Source organism: Bidens hawaiensis, unplaced genomic scaffold (assembly GCF_021521415.1).
Source record: "Bidens hawaiensis isolate Kalapana, Puna unplaced genomic scaffold, B.hawaiensis_p1.1 tig00000820_1, whole genome shotgun sequence".
In the NCBI taxonomy this organism is placed as follows: Eukaryota; Viridiplantae; Streptophyta; class Magnoliopsida; order Asterales; family Asteraceae; genus Bidens; species Bidens hawaiensis.
In genome coordinates this window covers 1,593,606-1,604,045 of record NW_027491048.1, presented here as the reverse complement: position 1 = coordinate 1,604,045, position 10,440 = coordinate 1,593,606, and the positions used below count along the sequence as shown (strand labels likewise).

Genomic DNA, 10,440 nt, shown 5'->3' with positions numbered 1-10,440 from the left:
CTTAACAGATTTGGATACATTATCCTTAGCAGATTTTTATCCAAAACAATTTTCTTGTCAAGAAAGATTTGGAAACAAGCTCTGTTATTCAGGTAATAGTGAAAGCATAATAATAATAATATCTTCCATTTTTCATCTCTCAAATTAATCGACCTCACTCTTCTGTTTCCTTTCTTCATCCCCAAAACCTAGGGTTTTTGTTCCTATCCACACCATTAACTGATTCGCACCGTTCAATCGTCAATCCATAGCTTCAATCCAACCTAGGGTTTGCAGATCTATAATTACTCCAAACTCAACATGTTCGGATATATGTGTGTGACTGTGTGTTTGTTTATGAATGCAAATGTTATGATGATGAAGACGACGAAAAAGATGATTGGAGATGGCGATGATGATATAAATATCTGTTGGATCTTCATATTACAGATCTGAGCCATGGCGTCCCTGACTTTTTTGTCGGCGCCGGAGCCATTGGGTGGGTCGCCGGAACTTCAGGCGGCGGCGGTGGTGGTTGATATGGGGTTTTTTGACTTGGGGTTTCGTGAAAAAATGGGTTGTCAGAAGTCGGCGGCGGCGGTGTGGCTGAGTTTGCCGGAAAAAATGGGTGGTGGGTGTGACGGATAGGGTGAGTATGGTTGTTTGATGATTAATGGTTGTAATTCGTGATATTGGAAAACCTGTAACTTTTTAGGGTTCTTTGGGTTGTTGGGTTGTTGTTGATTAGAGTTGTGTTTTTGCGTTGTTGATCGAAGACGATGAAGGAGTTCATCAATTTCTGGGTTAAATGATGAAGATGAAGAAAGGAGTTCATCAATTTCTGGGTTAGATGATGAAGATGAAGATATAGGGGTAAATGGGTCTTTTCAACAATTTTTAACAGGTCAAAAGAAAGTCAACTGACGGTAGGTGACAAAAAAACCCGCCCGAAAAATGTAATGGCACAACCTTCGCAAATTCTTTTTCAGTGGTTAATCCATCCAGCGACGATATTTTCCAGGGAGGCAAATTGCATATTTCTCTTTTTTATTCGCATAAATGTATTTCTAAGCAAAAATTTTAACCAAGTTTGGTTTTGTTTATTAACCAAACTGGAAACCAAAAACTAGTCAAACAAACTGAACTGATTAATTAAAAACCGATTGGTTAATAAAAATAGATTAACCGATTATATCTATATCAATTTTGATTATGGCTAATAACCAAACTGTGTCTTAGAAATATAATAATCCAATTAAAACAATCATCTTTATCTCCTTTTCTATGATTATCTAAATATCATTTCATATGATTGCATACACCGGTACAACAAAATAAAAGTTGTATGGCTCCAAACCTTATTGCCATGAACTCGATTTCACACGTCTAACGCCATTTCACCAATCTTTGATTTCACACGTCTAACGCCATTTCACCAATCTTTTGTGACAACCTAAGCGTCACACGTTACTCGATCAACCCGGTTTTTCCCTTATGAAGCATCTAGCTTAGTTTCCACTTTATTTACATCCATGACGGTTCTACACGGGTCATACACATTGTTGGGATGACCAACTTGTTGATGCTCTCACCACAACCTTACCATGACCAAGATTCTATCAACTAATTTTCAAGATTGGACGTACTTAGTGACCACTCATACTAGTCGTATCAAAAATATTTTAAAATCTCATACCTAATTGTGAGATCGATTATAATCTTTCCCCTTTTTTTATTGAACTATATCTTAGTTATGTTTAGCTTCTTTCCTACCTTGCATTTTTATGTGAATTGTTAAATCAATCTAAACGACATGAACTATTGACGCAGGAGGTGGAAGGACTACCTCGATTTACTAGACCCCCCCCCCCCCCCCCCCCCCCAATTCTACAACAAATTACAATGTGTTGTTAAATTAAAGATACACATGTCTTTTAGGTGTTGTTATCTTTAGAACCACTCAATTAAAGTCCTTAGTAATATTGATAACTTCATCTTTAATACAACACAAATTATGCTTACAACTTACATAGTTAAAAACATCTCTCAATCGTTACCATTTGACGTAAAGTCGTATCATTACTTGTTCGATTGCGTAACATGACTTTGTAAGTTTTTTATTGTCAAAAAAACATCTCTAAACCATTAATGTTTGACAACAACATGACTTTACAATGGTCAAAGACAGATATATTTTTTTTCTTGACGATGCCGCGACTTTACAAATCAATTTGTGGAGTTCAAGTTCGGCGATATCAATAAAGTTAACAATATCTTTTAGCATATCATGATGATACATTGCAACTTTATCTTCAATCATAAATTTTCACGCTATTAAAATCACATGGACACAAAAACTCAACATCACGCATCAAAGTTAGAGCAAGAGATCATAGTCGCCATATTTTTAAGTAACTATGTATTGACCTCGTTGTACAAGGTGTAGTCATAAATATTTATATTTCATTCAAACAACTAATCAAGATGTTTATTGTAACAACATAATTTAAATATGACACACCTGATTATGTATTTCATAGCAGTATAGCACCATTATAGAATATAAACACACTTGATCTTACTCCACATGAATAGTCACTAAAGTTCACTTAAGATCAATTGAGCACCAAACTGAGGTTGCAAGGTAACGATGACGTGTGGAGCATGCGAGTATGACTGGGACAGCTCAAAGGAAAAGCGCCTTAGGATCAAAATGAGTGCTAATTTTGCTTCTAACATAGCAAAAGTTTGCCCAACACATATACGTGGCCCCCCTCCGAATGGAAAATAGGAAGCTTGTCCCTTGGTCGCCTTTGACACGCCTTCAGAAAATCTGTGTGGGTTGAACTGATTCACATCATTTCCCCATATATCATTGTCATAATGTAAAAGCATCATGTGCAACATTAGATGGCACCCGGATGGTAATGTTATGTTTTCCAATTTTAGTTTCTTTATGAATCATTCGTCGCATTGATGCTACCTCATTCAAGATCATATTAATCTGTAGACAATAAAGTTTAATTAATATGTGCATGTAAATTGTTATTGGTTTAGGTTGGTAATTAATATAGGTACGAAAAACTTACAACTTTTAAATGACTTAATCCATTGATATCAGGTTTTCTTTCTCCAAACACTTTTAAAACTTCGTCTCTAGCACGATCTTGCCAGTTCATGTGTTGACCCAACAAAATCATCGTCCAAACAAGCAAATTCAGTAGTCTCGTATCCTGCAAAGTAGAATAGTTTGCACTCTTCGATGATTTCTTCAATGCTAAGTCCAAAACTGTTACTCCCTTGTTTCTTGATTTCTTTTTCATTTGAATCCAATAATATTCCCAATAAATCTTCCTTTGATTCCATTGATGTTACTCGTTTATTATAAATTTATTTATCGAACTCTTCACTTCTCTGTCAATTTCTTTCATCCTCCTACTGCTTTTTGTAGGGAATAATCTACAATATCATACATGTAAACAAGTGAAAAAGCCGCAATATATGTAGACAAGTGAAAAAGCCGCTATATAAGAGCATCTACAATTGTGACGTAAATATAATGACATGGACACCCATGGAACAACCAACCGGCCAATACTTGCCTTCATCCTTAATAATATGATTTTGCAAAGCTAATTTGCAATGGTATAATAAATTAAAGACGAACAATAAAAACAAATACTCACTGAAAACTTGGCATATACGCCGTTTGTATGGCTTTTATAAGTAGTTTTGCTTGTTCTAGTTGAAGTTCAAATATCTTTCTTCCTTCCTCATAGTTACTACCAAATGATGTACGTGAAATTACATCAGCGGTAAATTTTTGAATATGAGGATACACATCAACTTCACATGATTTGCCTTTTGTTATCCCTTCCAACGCATTGATCATCTCACTACAACTAAGGTAGAAGGCCGGTAACATATGCTACAAAAAGAATTAACAAAAAAATTAATCATGTTTTATTTATAAGTGAAGTTGTCGGCTCTTTTAATCTATTACTTAATTTCAAGAAAATAGGACACAAACCTTTAGTTTGTCAACATGGAATGCCGGACTAATGATCTTTCTATGTTTCACCCATCGACCTGCTTCAGCATCCGCAACTCCTTTTACTAGCATCTTTTTTAGTCGATTATCTCTTGGCTTCTGAAATTGATTATGATTAGCCAAAATCTCTCGTATTATTGCAGGTTCCGTTATGTGAAGCAAAGGTTGTGGCCCCAACCACGTAAAAAAGTTGTTACCTATATGTTACATATCAATTAAACATGAATATATCATGACTTCATAAACTATAATCTACACCTTAATTTCTATATACATATGTTCATCATAATTCATAAATATAGTGAGTACCATGAGTCTTTGCAGAAGTATATATAAACGGGATGACACGTGGTACGATGCTACTGGTCAGATTTATAGGTTTCAGCTTGGCCTGGTTTGTCATGTTCATCATATCTTTAGTGTCACCATACAAAAACCTATAAGGATTTCCTTTTAATCCTTGGTCTCTAAGACTCTTCTCTATCGCCTTCGGCCTTAACCAAACCCAGTTGAAAAATATCCACCAGTATACCACCAAGACCACCAATGTCACACTCCAACACACTTCACTCGTACTCACACTTATACCTTCCATTTCGAATACGTATATATCCACTTTCAAAAGACCTTAGAAGATATATATATATATATATATTGATGAATAGTTTTCACACTAGTCCCTCGTACTAGAGTTATTAATCTATTATCCACAATAGGAAATTCGTAAGGGGGGCTTCGTTTTCTATAACGTATTTAAAAGTTGAAAATTTGAATGCTAAGCTAGCTGTTCATTATGACGCATACATGACACATAATCCTTTTATCAGTAATAGATTGGGCTAGTGTGTGGAAATTTGATATATTGCGTACGTTGTCACTATTTTCTTTCAAACGGTGTTTGGATTTGCATTAAGCCTTTGGCTCATCAATCATCATTACCCAAGTTCGAATCCTGTGACGGGAATTTCAACTGTCCCAATTCTTTGACGCTACAGCCTACAGGGTATTGAATTCAAGATCTCCTCAGGAGAAGTCGCTTAAGGGAAGGGAAAACCTCCTTACCACAACACCACCGAATCATTGAAAAAAAAATTATTTGATATATTGTGTATTAGTACTTTTTTTTTGAAAGGTTTGTGTATTAGTACTTTGCCGCTATTAATTTCTAGATACAAATTTTCCAATGCTATAAAGCTTATTTATTCTCACAGTTAGAAGTTTTTAAGTCTATTATCTAGAGAAACTGTTTTCAACTCTATAACTTTATTACCTAACGTATATGTATACTCGCTATTACAGATTTTCAGGACGATCACTCATGAGCCGTCGACGATATCAATAAGAAAAAAATCAAAATAAAAATTAAATAAAATGGTCGGTAATCACCAACAGATTGAAGGTGAAAGTTCTACCCTTGGTTTAACCAATAAATACCTACGGGTACGATTGAAGGGAACTGCCCAGTTTCATCTTCTATGGAGGAAACAATACATCATTAGTAACCGGTTATTGAAGATAAGATTTTGGATTAACCAATATGTGTTAAGTTTTCAAGACAATAAACACATATTGGAAACCATCTACTTTTGAAAGATCGTTCAAATCATTCTTGTTTTATAAACTTTACTCAGTGTTATAAGTAATAATCTCAACATATTTGATTGTTTTTATAAAAGTTTCAATATTATAAAACTCTTTATGATTTTCTAGATGGTGTTTTAGTAATCACTTTTAAACTTGGATTTTTATGACATGCACTTCTTAACCCCTTCTTTTATGAACTTGAATAAAAACTTTGTTTTAATTCATACAATATGTATTTATATTCTTTATAAATTTAGACTACTCCCATTGACAATCTCATAATGAGATTGGTGGGCCTAAAGTTAAAAAAGAAATTGAAAAAAGAAAATAATGCAATCTAGGTTGGTGGAGCAAACCTAGATTGCAATCCAAACTAACCCCCGATAACTTAATTATTTAATTAACTTTTAATACTCTAACTAAAAAAATAATTATATACACGATATTTCTTAAAAAAAATTATGAACATTCCGATATAAATTTTATTAAAAACGAACTTCGTTAAAAAAACATTTTTTTTTAAGTTGGGATGGGTTTTGAATGTGTATAAAAGATTGGGATGAGTTAAATTATATAGATTGGAGAGAGAGAAATTAATTTTATAATGTAAGATTGAGATTGTGAGATTGCCAATGGAAGTAGTCTTAGTCATATCTAAGTGATTCTACAAGTTCAACTTAAACACCCAACTTATTCTATAATTGATGTGCCTTATACCGAAAAATATGTAGGGAACGTTGCTTGCTAGAGATTTAAGTTATGACTTGATTAATTTGTCTAGATACTCACTATGGCCATCCATGATCCGGCCGTCCAAAGCATATACCGTGTTGCTTCTTTCCGATCTTTCTTGATTCTTTTGCTTGGATTTGTCGATTGTTTGGACACCCTTGTATTTGTTTTAAAAAAAAGGATTAGAACATACGAATCAAATGTGCATTTTATAATAAATGCGTGTATATGTACAAATAATTGTTTTTACTGTTCTTCAAAATCAATGAATCAGGTAACTATTTATAGTCATTGTATCAAGTAAAATGAGTACTTAAGGACATGAATAAACCTTGTAATTATAGTTATAACATGAGAATCCTTTAGAAAGGATATGGTGCTAACTAGGACAGTTGTACCCAGGCATGTATCCGGTGTTTTTAAAGCTGGATCGGCCGTTCAACCTAAAACCATTGGTAGTATAACCGGTTCAAAATGAGTAAAGAAAACATTTTTAAAAGATTCTGCCAGTTTTGTGAAAACCACTGAACCAGACTACCATAATTGAAAATCATTAAAAAAAACAGACAAAGACATCTCAGAATCTCGTAACTAATTATGAGATCAGTTATAATTTTTATAATATAACTTTAGTATATATCTGTTGGAAAACTTGTATTAATAATAATCAGAAATATAAAGAAATAAGAATAAACGACACGGTAAACCGGGCTTGTGTTTAACACAATTCCCTTAAACAGATTCTTGGTCTGTTCCCAGGGTACTCCGGTTCAAAACAGAATCGGTGCTCTGCAGGACTCGGACACTTGCCTGAAACGAAATCGAAATAATATTGCAGTAGTAGAGAGGAAGAGATGAAGTGTGTTCGTATGGTGTTGGTGTGTCTAGACTACAATCTGGTCATGGTATTTATAACCCAAGAGTCATAACCATAGAATCAATTATTAGTTATGACCATTAAAGAATATTAAATAATAATAATACTCATCTAATGAACATTATCAAAAGGAATTGAAACTGCACACAATAATCATAATCATTATGATTATTAATGGTATTGACTAGACCACCATATTTTGAATTTCAAAAACGAATTCAAAAAATCGTCTGACGCGGGCTCGGGTTTTCGGAGTTGCATTCGTGTGGGCACGCACGAGTTCGATGAATTTCTAGTCCAGAAACCCACCATATTTTGAATTTCAAAAACGAATTCAAAAAATTGTCTAACGCGGGTTCGGGTTTTCGGAGTTGCATTCGTGTGGGCACGCACGAGTTCGATGGATTTCTAGTCCAGAAACCCAAATTTGCACCCCCCCCCCTGCGCGCGCGTAGGACTTGTGGTAAAACATGTCATAAATAATTCAAATGGGTGTAAGGTCACTACCTTATAAACTATTCATTATTTTGTTCCCAAACCAATGTGGGACAAACCTTTACCACTTCCACCACTTCCTTCATTCACACATTAATAACTTCCAATAATCCCCCACATGAATGGAGGTCGAAACAACAACATTATTCCGATTAGATTTCAATAGTTGAATCTTGCATACAATAGGTAGGTGTTATCCTTTGAACCTTTGCTTATGAAGCATACTTAGCCCACTGGCTCTGAGTAGACGGTGATGTCTTTGAACTCGAGGCCGTTTGTGTAGACGACAATACACTTCACACAAGACTCTCCCTGACAAAGTCAAGTCCTCATAGTTATGTTCGTTATGGTCATGAACATGCGCCTGGTTCTGCAAGAGCTATTAAGTATTGTGCCCAACAATCCCCTTCGAAGCGACCCCACTTCTCTCTCACATAGGTGATTCACCATGTATGACTACCATGGTCGAATCATTAAAAGCCATATGCTTAGCCTCACACTTGTCACTTTTAGGAATGGACTAGGAAGGTTACCTTGCCACGTGGTAAACTCCATCTTAAAATTGTAGGGTTATCCCCCACAGTGACAACACTAGTTCATACAAGTAGGTTTTCCTATCGAACTCAACTCTTGGGATATCCAGTCTGTTGAGTTAGGTTTCCTTTGCATGAACTTTAATTTCTCAAGGGCTTCAGTCCCATTCCCATGGATGACTTCTGAACTAACTCTCTACTTAGGCCTTTTATTAGCGGATCCGCAATATTATCCTTTGACTTCACGTAGTCAACAGTGATAATTCCAGTAGATATTAGTTGTCGTACCGTATTATGTCTACGTCTAATATGTCTATTCTTACCATTATACATTGTGCTATGAGCTCTGCCAATTGCCGATTGGCTATCACAATGTATACAGATGGCCGATGCCGGCTTAGGCCATCTTGGTATATCCTCAACAAATTGACGTAACCATTCTGCCTCTTCGCCCGCTTTATCTAGGGCGATGAATTCTGATTCCATCGTGGATCTAGTCATAACCGTTTGTTTAGACGATTTCCACGATATAGCAGCACCTCCAAGTGTGAATACATACCCACTTGTTTCTCTGGAATCATTCGTGTCAGATATCCAATTTGCATCAAAATATCCTTCGACAACTGCAGGATATCTGTTGTAATGTAACCCGTATTCTCTAGTGTATCTTAAATACCGAAGCAACCGAATCACATAGTTCCAATGACTTGAACTTGGGTTGCTTGTGTATCTACTTAGCTTGCTCACAGCATATGCTAAGTCGGGTCTAGTGCAGCTCATAAGATACATCAAACTGCCAATAATTCTTGAGTATTCCAACTAGTTAACGGGTTCACCTCTATTCTTAGCTAGATGTTGACTCGTGTCAATGGGAGTTCTAGTTACATTAGAGTCATTAGCATTAAACTTCTCAAGAATTTTTCTCACGTAATGGGATTGACTTAAAACAAGTCCATCTTGGGTTCGTGTGATTTTAACTCCTAAAATCACATCCGCAAGACCCATGTCCTTCATGTCAAATCTTTCTTTTAACATGTTCTTAGTGGACGTTATGATTTTGTCATCACTACCAGCAATGAGCATATCATCTACGTATAGACATAAAATGACATATCCATCGGATGTGTCCTTCACGTATACACATTTGTCACATTCATTGATTTTGAACCCAACATCAAGCATGACATGATCAAACTTTTGGTGCCATTGTTTAGGAGCTTTTTTCAATCCACACAAGGATTTCACAAGTTTACATACTTTCTTTTCTTGCCCAACGGCTATGAAGCCTTCGGGTTGTTCCATGTAAATCTCTTCCTCTAGATTTCCATTCAAGAAAGCCGTTTTTACATCCATTTGGTGAACTTTCAAGTTTCTAATGGCGGCAATGGCAAGCACCAACCTTATAGATGTTATTCGCGTAACCGGCGAATATGTATCAAAGTAATCTAAACCTTCTCGTTGTTTATATCCTTTGATCACCAACCTTGTCTTATACTTATCGACGATGCCATCAGGTTTCATCTTCTTCTTGAAGATCCATCGATATCCTAGTGGGTTACACCCTTGAGGAAGATCCACTAGTTCCCACGTATGATTTTGTAAGATAGAATCTATCTCACATTTGATGGCCTCCCTCCACTGGGGTCCTTCAGCGGAGTTCACCGCTTGTTGATACGTTTGAGGTTCCTCTTCTACCATGTAGGTAAGGAAATCAGGGCCGAAGGATTTTTCAGTCCTTTGCCGTTTACTTTTTCTGATTTCAATCTCCTCTGTCTCAGATTGTTCCCGAGGTTCATCTATAGTACTCTCGTTTTGAATACTTTCCTCAACCGGTCTAGAATAGCTCGGTAAACATGGGAACTTATATTCAAACCATGATGCATCCTTTGCTTCTATTATGGTGCCATTGTTTATTCCAGGATTCTTGGAATCATGCACAAGAAATCGATATGCACCACCGGGAAGGGTATATCCTATAAATATACAATCCACGGTTTTGGGTCCTATTAGTAGGCGTTTTGGTGGAGTCACCACTACCTTGGCTAGGCACCCCCACACTCGCAAGTATTTATATGGTGGTTTAATTCTTATCCATAACTCATATGGAGTTAGATATTTCTTTTTATTCGGTATCATGTTTAAGACATAATTAGCCGATAAGATTGCTTCCCCCACATGTCCGGGCTTAC

General features: G+C 35.9%; 1 pseudogene; it reads right to left on the bottom strand.

Annotated features, from left to right (window-relative positions):
• Positions 1-3,661: 3,661 nt before the first annotated feature.
• Positions 3,662-4,625, bottom strand: LOC143541146 (cytochrome P450 CYP72A219 pseudogene; annotated as a pseudogene).
• Positions 4,626-10,440: the final 5,815 nt, after the last annotated feature.